Here is a 13,502-nt window from a genome sequence, read left to right on the forward strand (position 1 = left end):
GTTTCTCGGTATCTCAAGAGTGCAGAAAGAAAAATGAGACAGTTGATGAATTCGAAGCAGCAGTTAGTTACATTTGGTTGATTCGAAGCAGTTCTTTGACGTTTTGGTTTTTCCCCATTTTAAATGGGTGTTGTTCCACTCTCACCCACCATGCAGCCCTACGAGGGGACGCGCACACATAACCGATGAAGGTTAGTAGCAACGCCAGGTTAGGTGATAGCTATACACCACCAAAGCAGGCGAGCAGACGCGTTCAAGATCCAAGATCTTCGTGAAGCAGCACCAACAAACCTCAACGAAGTCCGGCAGGCCCGGCCCTTCTACCCGCCCAGTAATGTAACTCCTTCAGCCACCGAGGCGACCAGAGCCGATTGACTTGGACGGGGCTAATCCAAGCCTCCCGTTTCGGCTGAATCCGAGGCCAAAGCTAGCGCATCAGGCTAACCAGGATCCCCATCTCCGGACTTACCGGTCTCCACGCACGGCAAACACGCAGGTAGACAGCGTCCCGGATGGGGCATACACTAGAAGCAATGCCCCATCTGGGAGGACCCCTCTCCGCCTGAGCGGGGCCCACAATGAGGGGTTGCACATAAAAGACAAGAACAGGACAAAACTAGACGCAAGACAAGTACTGTAAATGTGTAGAAATAAACATGTAATCTGGGCTATTGAAAGTGTCATCTCATTTTTGTGCTCATATCATTCAATGACGTGTTATAGATTTGGCGTTACCCACGAGGAGGTCTATCACATTACACCCCGTGGTGAATGTTTATCACCCTTTTGCAAAAATGCATGGGGCATAGTCAGTCAACAATATAGCCTCTGCCTTCGACCATATATCTGAAATGTTTTATAGATGAATAAACGGCTAAAAGCTCACGGTCAAAGGTACCATATTTGCATTCAGATGGTAGAAGTTTGCGGGAAAAAAACTTAAAGGTTCGATGTGATTATCAACATATTGTTGTAACACATAACCTATCGCAAATTCTGACGCATCTACCATGAGTGACAATTTAGCGTTATGTTTCGGATAAGCAAGTAAAGTAGCGTTAGAAATCATGACTACATTGGTCAAAAGTATCTTGCAAATTTTGTCCAAGCTATTTTCGATTTCCCTTAACTAAATCAAAGTAGTTTGCACTGAGGCTGCACTCTTTAAAAATTTACGGTAAAAGTTAAGCATGGCCAAAAAACTGTTTAGGTAATGGATAATCAAACATGGCTTTGACCTTGTCAGGCAAAGGTGACACACCTTTGGATGAAATTTTTTCTTGTCCAAAAATACATTTATCCAAATTACACTGGTGAAATAAATTAAGAGAATTTCCATATTTTATCGAGTTTCATGAAAAGAACTGAACTGAACGTGTAAAACCACTGCTTCTAGACAAAAATGCAAATCTTGTACGTCAAATACGTAAGCGTACACGTGTGTGTAGGTGGAGCCAGTAGAGAAACAGGCTTTATAAGCGCGCGTAAGTTAAGACTCATTTCGTTCGCTAGCACACCTCGGCGAATTTCTTGGTGTTATTTTACAGCAATCGGTTAATTTCAAATTGTAACAGTAAAAACGAGTAACCACCAACGTTTAGATGAAGGAATGAGGTGGCGAATTGTGGGGAAGGCTAGAAGCAAGCCAATCTCAAGTCCAGATTTGTAGAGAGTTCAATTTAACGCCCAGCGTCGTGTGTAACTTATGGAAACAGTTCCAGGATACCGGATCCATCGAGAGAAAGTCTGGGCAAGGTCGTCCAAGAGCCACGACGACCAGAGAAGATCGACATTTGTCGATTATAGCGAGGCGTAACAGGAGTGCTACAGCTTCTCAGCTCTCTCGTGACTTGTATGCAGCCACAGGAACCCGTGTATCAAGGGTGACTGTTTCCAAAAGACTTCATGAGAGAGGGTTGTTTGCAAGAAGATCTGCTGTTTGCGTCCCGCTCACTTCTACGGACAGGAGAATCCGTTTATCATGGTGCAGAAAGCATAGAGATTGGAGTATGGATCAATGGGCGACCGTTCTCTTCACTGATGAGTCCCGGTTCAGCCTAAGCACCGATTCTCGCCGTACGTTCATATGGGGAGAACCAGGGACCCGCTACCTACCCTCCAATGTCCGCGAAATCGACCATTATGGCGGAGGAGGTTTAATGGCCGCACACCTCTCCATGTCTTTGAAAGAGGCACTGTGACTGGTGTGAGGTATAGGGATGAGGTCTTGGAGCCCTATGTTCGCCTTTTCAGGGGTGCAGTTGGCCCCGAGTTCATTTTAATGGACGATAACGCGAGGCCACATAGAGCTTTTCTAGAGAGTGAGGATATTCGCCGAATGGATTGGCCAGCCAGATCTCCAGACATTTACCCTATAGAGCATAGAAGGTATTTCATACCTTCCGACTCCAACGAGTGTTACGCACGATCATGCGTGTGTATTACAATTATTGAATGGTTATTTGTTTTGTATTGTATCAATGTATGTACACATCAAATTTCATTAAAATCGGTACAGTAATTCTAGAGATAATCGACCAAGTCTGCAAATTCTCTTAATTTCTTACACCAGTGTATAAAACCTCTCAAGTATATTCGAATGGTGGTCATCGAAGTGCTGTCCGACGTACGAACTGACAACCAGGATCGCCGACTCATCATGCAGAAGTAATGACTTTCACTCAGAACGCACAATTTATGAGGTACCTCATTGAATTATTTTATATTTTTTAATCTGCACAAATATTTTTTTTTAAGGCAACATATGCTGCACATCACGCTATTTATACTCGTTGTGAGCGTGGCCACACAACACGAACATTCGATTACGGTTAACAACCAAAATATATGCAAAAACAGTGAATATTGCGACCACCACACCCCCCTTAAGAACGACCTCCTCAATGTTCCATTTATTTTTGTATTTTTCATCATTTCTCTTCTAATTTCTAGTTATGTGTATACAGCAGCCTTTGGCGCTATACTCTGGCTTTTGAATTGTTTTAATTTTGAATACATTTGGTTTTTAATTCAGTATCTCTTAGAATGTATGTTATATATATACATACAGGGAGGGGGTGGTAACTATCGACTGCCCGATAATTACACACGTGATTCCTTGTGAAAAACTAATGTCGAAAAGTGTTTTCCGTTTCAGGATCATCAGAATATTAAATGTATTGTAACATTTTTGTAACGGTCAGTTACGCCAGAGGGTGGCAGGCTTTTTGAAAATGAACTGAAATAATCAATCACGTTAGAAGCCAAGTTCGATTGTCTTCTTTCACGATTGGCACTTTTTCCTCTTCGTGAAGATTAATGTTTGCAATAAATATACTTAACCATTTAAAAGGCTAAAACCAAGAGGGGTTATTTTGCTATCAGATAATGGCAACGGCGCTTTTGAGTCTCCAGCGAGTAAGCGGTTTATGCATTTTCACTCCAGTGCTTAGTTTATGTATCTCCATTTTTAACTTAATAAATAATCTGTTATTAAAATTAAACCAGTTCTTGAAACATTATTTATAGGCTGACCCTATTTCCTCGAGAGAAATACAGGAAAATACGGGACATTGCCAAAAATGACGCCAAAACCGAATAAAGTTGCCAAATATTGTTTAAATTACAGAAAAATCACAATGCCGCGAAATGAAGCATTACTGCAAATTGCAGTGGATTAAAATGAATTCCACGAAAGAAAAACGTTCGAGATTAATATTCTTATTTATAGGTGAAAAATAATTTCAATCTTTGACTTCAATAAAGAATAAAAATTCAAGTGGGCTTCGTGTAAAATACGGGAAAAGTCGGGACGGCCAAAAAAACAGAAAATACGGGACGTATGGTCACCCTAATTATTTATAATAATAGCGACGAGGAAGTGTTCCGGTAAAGGTAAATAAATCGAACCTTGTGTGTAGGTGCTCAAAAAGAAACAGATTACGCTAAAATTACAATGTCGAAAGTTGGTCAGTTGTCGATTTACGACGATGCCAATAAAGATTTTGACTTGTACATCGAGCGGTTTTATACAAATACAAATACAACGCCACAACAGGCAAATTGCCCAACGAGGTGGCTGACTTAACAACAACATGGATCCCCGAGCCATTCTTTGGAGGCCCTACCTACTACTGCTACACCACAAATGCAACCCCCCCCCCCAACGAATCGGTACATGCGGGAATGTGCGTGTACGTGTAGTGCAACCTGACGTAAAGTTTTTGTTTCTGTGTAATGTTTGTTATGTGTAGTGCTGCCATCTGCCACCAGTTTTTTCTAACTATGAGTGAAGTCTTATGATTGAATGATTTATCGTTGTAGGACTGTTGCTCTCTGTGGCGAGACTTTTTAACGGGGAGATCGGCTCGCATTTGCGCCTTGAAGTTGGGAACCACAGAAAACCAACTTCAGCCGACCGAACCCGGATCCTCGCATCACGAGTCCGTCACTATTACCACTCGACCACCACAGCGGCAAAGCTGTATTTCGAGCAGTATTTGCTAGCTAACGAAGTCGAAGATGAAAAACGCGTGGTGGTGTTGATATCCGTACTCGGTGCAAAAACATAAACTGCTTCGTAACTTGCTAACGCCGCGTCTACCCAAGGACTGAGTATGAAGAGCTCGTCAAATTGCTTCAAGAACATTTTCGTCCCGTACCTATTACCATCGCTGAAATATTCAAGTTTCACCGTCAAAATCAGAAAGAGGGCGAAAGCATTGCCGAGTATTTGGTGGAATTGAAACGGCTTGCATCAACGTGCGTTTTTGACGATTTTTTGGACGAGGCTTTGCGGGATAGATTCGTATGCGGTATTCGCTGTGAGGCAACTCAAAAACGACTACTGGCAAGGAAAAATTTGAAACTTGCAGATGCCATTGACATAGCTGTAGTAATGGAATTCGCTGAAGAAGGTTGTAGTAATATCAAGGTTACAGCGGCTGGACTGCCAGCAAACCAAACAAACAGACTATAATCAAAATAAGCCAAGATGGAGTAAAGGTGTTCACGGTAACAAGGGAAGTTTTCAGGAATGCTATCGATGTGGTGCGTCACACAATTCCGAAAAGTGTAAATACAAAAATGCTAGGTGCCATGCCTGCAATACAATTGGACATATTTCTCCAGTACGCAAGTCAAAGAAGAAAAATTTCTCTGCTAAAATGGTATCTACTGCAGATAAATCGGACACTGAAGAGTAATTTATTAATTGAATTCACTGAAAATAAATTATAAATGAGAAATCTCGTTTCTTGGTTAACGTACAGATCTGTGGTAAACAATTAGAAATTGAGTTGGATACTGCGGCAGATGTAGCCATTATCTTCGAGTGTTGGCTGAAGAAAAATTTACCTCATGTTGTTCCCAGATTTCGAATGTATTTCTTAAATATTACAACCAAAATCCTATCGTTGTTTCCGGGGAAGTGATTGTAGATGTCACTTATGAGAACCAGACTTCCAAGTCTCTTGCTATAATTGTCAAAGGCGATCAACCAGCATTGTTTGGAAGGGACTGGATAAAATGTTTCAAGTTGAATTGGCCTAAAATACACTGCTGGCCACCCAAATTGCAACACCAAGAAAGACAAGAGATATCGCAACAATATTTATTTTGTACATAACATGTTGACCAAGCATCAAATGATTAAATTTATAGACTTCTGTGAAGTATGGTTCCTGCCAAAATCAGTAGCCAGAGTCGCCGCCATTGTTGGAGATCACCGCTGCCACACGCCTCAGCATTGATTCAAAGAGACTTTGGATGTGTTCTTGGGGTACAGCAGACCAAGCAGCTTCTACGCGTTGCCAAAGTTGATCTGGTGTGGCAGCTGGGGATGTAATCTGGGTCAATCGTTGAGCAACCATGAACCACATGTTTTCTATCGGCGAAAGATCCGGAGAGCGAGCTGGCCAGGGAAGCAATTCAATCTGGCGATTGACGAAGAACCTTTGGACAATGCGTGCCACGTGTGGTCGCGCATTATCCTGTTGAAATATGGCTGTGGGCAAGTCCTGAAGGTAAGGAAGGACAACTGGCTCCAACACCTCGGAGATGTAGCGCTGGCTTTTTAAAGTACCGGCAATGCGTACTAGAGGAGTGCGAGAGTGATATCCAATACCGTCCCATACCATAATACCCGGTGCAGGACCAGTGTGGCGGTGCATAACGCAGCTGTTCAGCATCCTCTCTCCACGGTATCTCCAGACTCGAATCCGACCATCGTGGTGTTGCAGACAGAAGCGTGACTCGTCAGTAAAGACAATTTCATTCCATTGTGCCGTCCACATCCTTCTTTCATCGCACCATTGGCGGCGGAGACGTCTGTGGTTCTGCGTCAAGGGTAGACGAAGCAATGGACGTCTTGCGGACAGACCACTCTGCTGTAAACGGCGTCGAATGGTACGCGCAGACACAGGATGATGCGTACAGACTGAATGTGCTGTGCTATGGTTCGTGATGTGGCTGAGCGATCCGTCACTGCCATACGCACAATACGCCTGTCATCACGTGAAGTGGTGCACTGAGGTGGATGCGATCGAACACGTCGGTCCGTCGTACCCTCCTGCATCCAACGATCACATATCCGCATTACAGTTGTTTGGTTTCGTCCAACACGACTACCGATTTCCCTGAAAGATAATCCACAATCTCGGTAGGCCACTATCCTTCCTCTGTCGAACTCGGATACTTGATCAAAAGATGATCGCTGTTTTCTACGAGGCATAATTGATCGTTCTTTTGAAAAAACCACAAGAAAAACGCAATTGCCCTACTTCAAATCGTCGAAATCTCCAAGCCTTAAATAGCGCTTTGAAGTGGCGCCACAGGCGCGCGTGATGTGCGTCTGCGCTGAAATTCTAATCATTTGCATATCTCACCTCCGTTAATGCATGTTGCAAATTTCATATTATTTGCATGCTTCCTTCAGGGTGTTGCATTTACGGTGGCCAGCAGTGTATTTTCTATACACAAAGTGAATGAATCTGGTGATCCTGCCAAGAGGCTGACTGATAAATATTACAAGCTTTTCGAGGAAAGTTGTGAACCAACTCTGGGAATGGCCTTGAAGTATGTTCAGAATGGTTGGCCTGAAAGACTCGATAATGAGGCTTTAAAACCATTTTTCATACGTAGGAATCAGTTGACTGTGGTTATGTCTTCTACGGGAAATGTGTGTTATCATTCTAGAAAAATTTAGAACACGTTTATTAGATTTACTGCATGATACACATTCTGGAATCTCCAAGATTAAAGCTATTGCCAGAAGTTATACATATTTGGTGACCACAGTTGGACAAACAAATTGAAAATTTTGTTCAACATTATTCTGTATGTCAGAAAGTAAGCAAAGCTTTACCAGGAACCCCACTTCAACCGTGGGTGTGGTCCAAATTTCCATGGGATAGGGTGCATATTGATTTTGCACAAAAAGATCAAAAGAATTATTTTGGTTGGAGGTGATACAAATGCCTTCTATTACTTCTGTTAGTACCATTGATGCTTTGCAACAGTTTTCTCGATATGGTTTACCGTCAGAGTTTGTTTCTGACAATGGTCCTCAATTGATTTCAGAGGAATTCAGATCCTTTTTGAAATCTACTGCAGTTATTCATACTGTGATACCAACATATCATCCTCAATCTAATGGACTCGCAGAAAGGTCAGTACAGACTTTCAAGCATGCATTGTGAAAATACCATGGGTTTTGTCGTCATTCGATCTTCAAAATGTGAGTGCGAAAATTATTTTTTAGAAGTCAAGAATTTACTATTATGTATTACAAGCGCCGTTAATGACCTTGAATCGAAATTTTGGAAGAAAAACTTTGCTCAAACAAGGTCAGATGTTGAAAACAACCAGCAGGGTTTTATCAGATCGAAACAGTCTGAGATTGCTACTCTCGGATTGAAACTTCTCGATCAGGAGCAATACTCACGGTCAAACAACCTGATTTTCTACGGTATGGATGTCAACAAAAATTCTAGCTCCGGAGAATGCGAAGACAGGCTCAAGAAATATTTTCTTGACGTGGAAATGCCGCCTCTATAGCATTTGACATTGTGCATGTTCTCCCGCACCGTGGAGATACGAACCCTCCTGTTATTGCAAAATTCGTAAAAGGAACTGAAAAAAATGAGGTACTATAAAGTGACCGTAAAATGAAGCGTGCAAAATTTTCAAAGTTCAATTCAGTTCCGGATTCAAGTGCCTCCATTGTGAATAGAAGTTCAAGCGGAACTAATGATCCAGCAGAGGAAAATTTCAGTGATACAGCTCACCGCGTAAAAATTAGAGAAGATTTCTGTCATGCATTTAAAATAATCCAAGAGCAGTTAAAACCAATTATGAGGGTTGCTGTATCTAAAGGCAAGAAAGCGAGATTGCTGAAAGATTGCGTAGTTATAGATGGTATGCGTTTTACTTATGATTTAAATTCGAATACTTCAACCAATGGACATGATGATTTTTTGAGAACATTAATCAATGATTTACCTGTGAACAAGACTAACGAATAAGTCCTGAAACTGCGGCCGAGAGCCCGTGAAATTAAAATTTCATGTAAATAAATTGTCCAAATATTTTAAGAACCGGAATCCCTCAGTGTATCATGATGCGAATCCTTTGATAAATAACATAACTTTTAAAGTAGACGCTGGAGTTTCTAACCAAAAAGGATCTAATTTACACTCATGTCCATAAATTGAGGATAATGCCAGCTCCGGCAAATAAAGGTTCAGAAACAAAACAAACGTTACTTATTCATAAAGCCCATAAACGATGGTGTATGTATGATACCATTCATAAAAACTACGATTTTTGCTCCCTGGAGCAATTGTAAAAAATATCGCCTTTACAAAAACTTACTATTACATGGTTGGTATGATGGTTAATACATTGTATGTCTCCCATGCGATGAAATACAGTCCGTACAACGCCTAGGCATGCTGAGTATCAAATTATCGATCTGATCTTGGGGAAGATCACTCCACTCAGCAAGCAATGCTCTCCGAAGTTCCGGTACACATGTAGGAGGTGATTCACGTGCTGCAACTCGTCGGCCAAGCATGTCCCACACATGCTCTATCGGATTCAAGTCAGGTGAGAATGCTGGCCCCTCCATACGGGTTATATCCTCAAATTCAAGGCATTCGTTTACGATGTTTACTCGGTGAGGACGGGGGTTGTCATCCATAAACACAAATTCTGCGCCCATGGCACCCCTAAACAAACGTACATGTTGTTCCAGAATGATGTCCCGATAAATTTGGGCTTTCATGGTTCCGGTTTGAACATGCAGATCTGTTCTGGAACCCAGTATAATTCCACCCCAAACGAGCAATGCTGCACCACCGTAACGGTGTCGTTCAATGATGTTGTCTTGGTGGTAACGGGTACCTGGCGTTCTCCATATGAAAGTCCGACGTGAATCATACTGCAAACTAAACCTGGACTCGTCGGAAAACATCACACAAGCCCACTGTGACGATGTCCACGTTGCATGTTCTCTACTCCAGGCTAATCGCTGCCGACAGTGAGTTGCCGTGAGCGGAACACATCTGACAGGCCAGCGAGCATATAGACCAATATCTCCCAAACGTCTGTACATGGTTTGCCTTGAAACTGTGGTACCCGTGGCTGCAGATAGCTGACGAGACAGGTCGGATGCTGTGCTCCGTCTCCTTCTTTTGGCAGTTACTGCCAAATACCGGTCTTCATTCGGCGTTGTAACTCGGGGGCGACCTGTACTGTAACGTCTACTGACATTTCCGTTATCTTGGAATCGTTGCCAAACCTTAGAGATGACACTTTGGGCAATTCCAAGTTCCTCGGATACTTCCATCTGAGTACGCCCACATTCCAGGCGGCCGATAATTCTACCACGTAAAAAATCATCCACGTGCGTCCTCTGTGTCATAACTATTCGCTTATGGCACTGAGCGCCTTACAGAACTCTTGTCAACAATTTTACTTCTTTGCCACCATTCCTTATATACCCCCCTCTTACACTCTCGTCATTGTGACGTACTATCGGCATCATCTGGTGGCTTCCTGAAATGTGTGTGATAATTCTACAGGTGAAATTTTTACTTTAGATTTCGATTTCCGTGTGGTTCTGAATTATCTTTAATTTATGGACATGAGTGTAGATGAAGTAATCTTTTGTGATCAGAATACTATTCTGGATGAGAAGTAATTTTAATTCCAATTTATTGCAGATCAAAGTGTTGATTTGTTGCTTTTATCTCAAAATGTCAAGTTGAATTACGTTGATGAACTGATCACCGATTTGACTATTTGTAACCGAACTGCCGATTTAAATGTTGGTCTGTGCAGTGTTTTTTTAATATTAACAATCAAAATTGTAATTCAAATGAGGAAAATTAAAACGAAATTTTTTTTTGTTTTAAATCGAAGCAATATAATTAACGGTAACCACGATAATTTCCGAATTGTCGAGGAAAGATATCTTAGTAGTCAAAGTTTTAATTTAATATTAAATTAAATTAACAAAATTTAATATTTTCTACTGAAATATTAATGTTTGTTTTTATAAATAATAATTAAACATTGTGATTTTTGAATAAATCACAATGTTTTTCGCAGTATTTCTAAATGTGAAATTTTCATTCTGACACCAAAAGATATACTGATGTCAAAAGATATAGTGTCACCAATAATTTGGAAAGACTTCAAGTTATGTCAAATAAACGCAAGTAGAACTTACATTTGGAATAAAATCACAGGTATTTCAATTGTGTACATTTTGATTCATCACAAAATTGGATTGTATGTAAAATTAATAAATTAATGTATCTCCGATCGCGATTATCGGAGTTCATTTACCCCCCGGATACAGATCATGATCATTTTTAATTTTTCCTTTAGGAATGTAATTTTCAATTTGATTGATCAAGGTTTTAATATTATATTGTGTGGAGATGTTAATGCACGTAAAGGCGATCTGTATACGGAGGATAGTACTTTTCATCCTTCCCTTTCATTAACCCGTAAACCTCTTGATGATAATTTAAATAATCGTAGAAAATGGTTTGTGGATCTATGTAACGATTGCTCATTGACAATCCTAAATGGAAGAATGGCGAGTGATTTTATTGGACGACAGGGATCTCTAGTGTCATTGATTATGTTGCAATCTCCCCTGCTTTATTGCAGTTCATAAAAAAATTTGAAACTTCTTACTGGATTGAGTCTGACCACAGCCCTTTTTTTTTTTTGGTGACTTCCTTTCATCCAAATACCACTTCGAGAAATAATAACAATAAACCTTGCAAATTAACCATCAACAAATTATCTTGGAGTCCTACTCTCAAAGAAGTTTCGTAGCAAGTTAAATTCTATATAAAATGACAATCTCTCCAGAATTTTTTTCAAGTCTCTCGGTTGATGATTCGGTCTGTTATTGAGAATGCCATAAAAAATACTGCTCGCTCCGTGGGCATGGCAAGAAGAAATACTGGCTCAAACTTTAAGGCTCGTTTAGATGATGTCAACGCTTTTTTACACTCACAATTGAACCATGGGTCATATAGCTTAAAGAAATTTAGGACCTCTCATTCAGAAAATGATATATAATTTAATCTATCTTGTAAGAAAAGTTATAAAAGTACTGAGGTGAAATAAACAAAATTATTTTTCAGATTTTAATACTAATTTAATGAATACCAGAAATTCAAAGGAATTCTGGTGCATAATAAATAAATTTAGTATTGCAAAAATATTTAAATTTATAAATTTTTAAATTAATAAATTTAAATTTGCATAAATTGTATAAATTGTATAAAATAAATTTAGAAGAAATAGCAGAATCATTCCAGACATTTCAATTGAAAATTGGTACTTATTTTTCCAATTTTATGCCCGTAATAAATTCGAGTACACCTATGAGAGATCTCATAATTTCTTATAAAGATCGGGACAGTCTCATGGACGAACTTGATTATAATCTTAGAAAACTCAAGCAAAATAAGGTGCCTGGACACGATGACATTAAAAATTAATTTTTAATACATCTACCAGAAATTGCTAAATTTCTTTTGCTAATTCTTTCCGATAAAATATTGTCCAATACATTCCCCGACGCATGGTCAAAATTAATTAAAAAGGCTGACATTCATTTCGCATCAAATTATCGAGCAATTTCTCTAGTTTGCTGTACGTGCAAACTTTTCACCTCCATTCTAAATCAGTGACTTAACTCCTGGTTAAGTGAAAATAATAATATAGTGATTATCAAGCAGGAATTGGTGAGGGTTTTGACTGCATTGGCCATGTTTTTTTTTCACTTTGAATTTAATTCAATTACAATTTTCGAAAAAGAGGCGTAAGCTTTACACCGCTTTCATTGATCTCAGTCGTGCTTTTGATTCTGTAAATTATAGCATTTTATGGAGAAATTACTTCATTATGGAATTAGTTCCGGATTCATTCCAACTATAAAACAACTTCTATGATAAAGCAAAAGCATATGCACGTTTTAACAAGGAGATATCACCAAGTTTCCCTATAAAATCTTGTATATTGCAAGGGGAGACCTTAAGACCTAATCTTTTCCCCCTATACATCAATGATGTAGTTTCAGGATCGGATCGGATTTTAGGTTTATTGGCGCAAGGACCAGTTTGGTCAAACTGCGCCAAAACACATGATTATAAAAAAGATTGTCCTTTTGTCATGTCGAAAAATTAAAAAGGCGCAAGATAAAAAGCAGCATGAAAAGTAAAACAATGACATGAATTGTAAAACTATAATTTGTTATAAAAACCAATGGCCTTGATGAATTTAAAAATGCGAGATGCATCGCTGTTGTCATTTAAAATGTCATGAAGTGAAAGATGACTATGACCAAAAGCGGTCGTAAAATGATGGCGATGATGTGAACAAGTAAAAGCATGAACAATGGTCAATGGACTTTGACAATGAGGGCACTCTGGTTGACTCTCTCGTAATAATAAATATGTTTGTGTGAGGCGACTGTGTCCTATGCGCAACCGGGCAAGCAGAACTTCCTCCTTTCGGTTAGTTCTGCAGCTCGAACGCCAATGGCCAAGTGTGGGCTTGATGGCATGCAATTTATTGTTAACTTGATTGTTCCAGTGCTCCTGCCAGCGGCGATGCATCACTTCTCGGAGGATTGAGAAGTGGTCACTGGCAGGAACCAGAAGGCTATTACCGATGTTAGTTGTTGTTCGAGCTGCGGTGTCTGCTTTTTCATTGCCCGGTATTCCAACATGACCTGGTACCCAGTAAAATTTTACTGTGGTACCATGATGAGTGAGGTAATTTAGCTCATGGAAAATGGCATGAATGAATGGATGAGTGTGAAAAGTAAAAGAACACAGTGCTTGTAATGCACTGAGAGAGTCGCTATAAATGATGCATCGTCGGTGGCGTTTGCGTCGTATGTGACGTAGAGCCTGAAGGATTGCGTACAGTTCTGCCGAATAAATAGAGAATGTGTCTGATAGTTTGAAAGA

The sequence above is a fragment of the Pholcus phalangioides genome, unplaced genomic scaffold (assembly GCF_987345545.1).
Source record: "Pholcus phalangioides strain wild (caught in Gottingen) unplaced genomic scaffold, Ppha-v1.0 ptg000017l_1, whole genome shotgun sequence".
NCBI lineage: Eukaryota > Metazoa > Arthropoda > Arachnida > Araneae > Pholcidae > Pholcus > Pholcus phalangioides.